Here is a 1,883-nt window from a genome sequence, read left to right on the forward strand (position 1 = left end):
AGCACTTTAAGTTCTCTAATTTGATTTCAAAAAATATAGTCATAAAATCAAATTTATACCAGTTCTTATAGTTTGTAGGAATTTAAAGTAAGAATTCCATCCTTTATTTAATTATTATCATTGAATTTTTTTCTTTCAAAGAAATAGGTTAGAATTTCAGGAGGTACACATTTTAAAAGCAGTTCTATAGTTTAAATTAGAAAGAGAATTCGTTTTTCCTTTACCTAGAATAGTAAGAAAGTGTGTTTATACTTTTTGATTCCAAAGTTTGAAGCAAAAAAGAAAATCAAATTTTTGTGGGTGATCTTGAGATATAAAAAGGATAGCTTTCTAAATTAAGCACTAAGCGGAGTCTCATTTTCCTGGAGGTAGCCAAAGTTATTTCAGGCTTTTCATACTCATCACTGAAGCCAAAGGAGTGCCTCCATGTGAAGGGAAATAGATAAGAAAAGGTATCCGTTCCACGAAAGAAAAGGCAAAAATAGATTTAGTCCATAGAGAAAGCTTGTGGGCAAAGGCCCAGTGTTAAATAGAATAAAATGGATTTCCATGAGAGGTTTTGGAAGAGAAAAATCAAACTTACTATTTTTTTTCTTCATGTCATTAGCTACTAGAGTTAAGGCTTGCATATTATTTTAACTACTGCATTAACGGTATTTTACATAGTAATTTCTAACTAACCAAAACAAACAAACAAAAAAACCATGAAGTTAAAAACCTATACAATAGGTTTTTAAATCAAGGCCAGATTCACATGCATCCAATTTCTGCAGTGGCAGAAAACACTGCACTTAGGTCCAATGCTTGATTTAATACTGTGGTCTCACTGTTTAGAACTTGTTAATATTTTATGAAAAATGGGCACTGCATTTACATTATGCACTGTGATGCACAAATTATGTAGCTACTCCTAACTTTTATCCCTTTGTTCCTTATAGCATCAATTGTGCTTTGTATTTTCAGTCTTACTCCTGTGAACAGATATTTAGTTTATTATCAAATAGATAATTTGTATGCATTAAATTGTAATGACAGTTTTTCATCTTAACTTTATAAACTTGGCACTTAACATTTAAAAATTGATTTTCTCCTTAGATTTTTGTGTTTTCTTGCTCATTTCTCCTAACTTTGTGTCTTCTCACACAGGGAATTAGCTTCCTGGAAGAAAAAAAATCTGAGAACAGAAAAAAAAAAAGACCAAAACAAAACAAAACAAAAACAAATGTAAGTCTGAGAGTGGGGGTATTTGCCTTAAAGAAGAATGCATATTGGAGAGAGAAAACCAAGGAACAAGGAATATTCACTCCCAGAACTATAATCAAATAAAATATTACTGAAACAACCTAGCCCTTTTATAGCGCTACAGATATTTGGGGATGATCTGGGTCATGAGGATGCAGGATAATATCAGAGAACTGTAAATGATTTCCTAACCCTAGGAGTAAAGACTTTTTATTCTTGTAATATGGTGCACATTCTCACATGGAGATGTTCACAAGGACTGGATTCAGTCATTGAGTTACTTTGAGGTACGGTGACATCATCGATCTTAGTCTATACAATAGATCTAGGCCTAAAAGTGACCATCATGTCTTTATCATCTCTGTCTATTTTTAATACAGATTTCCCACATTATTAGAGATTACTATTGTCAAAGAGTATGATATTGCATTTTTAGGTAACTGGAAAATCATTACATGCAAGGCAAGATTATCAGGAAATATGGTAGTATTCAATTAAAGAAAGCATGTAGGCTTTGCTGTTAATACAACATAAAATGGAAACAAATGGACACGAAGTAAATTTTCAATATGCAATTTTTTGTGTGTGATTGTATGTATTTGGTTTGCACATATATATAATATGGTATGAATACACATAAT

The sequence above is a fragment of the Acinonyx jubatus genome, chromosome C1, assembly GCF_027475565.1.
Source record: "Acinonyx jubatus isolate Ajub_Pintada_27869175 chromosome C1, VMU_Ajub_asm_v1.0, whole genome shotgun sequence".
In the NCBI taxonomy this organism is placed as follows: Eukaryota; Metazoa; Chordata; class Mammalia; order Carnivora; family Felidae; genus Acinonyx; species Acinonyx jubatus.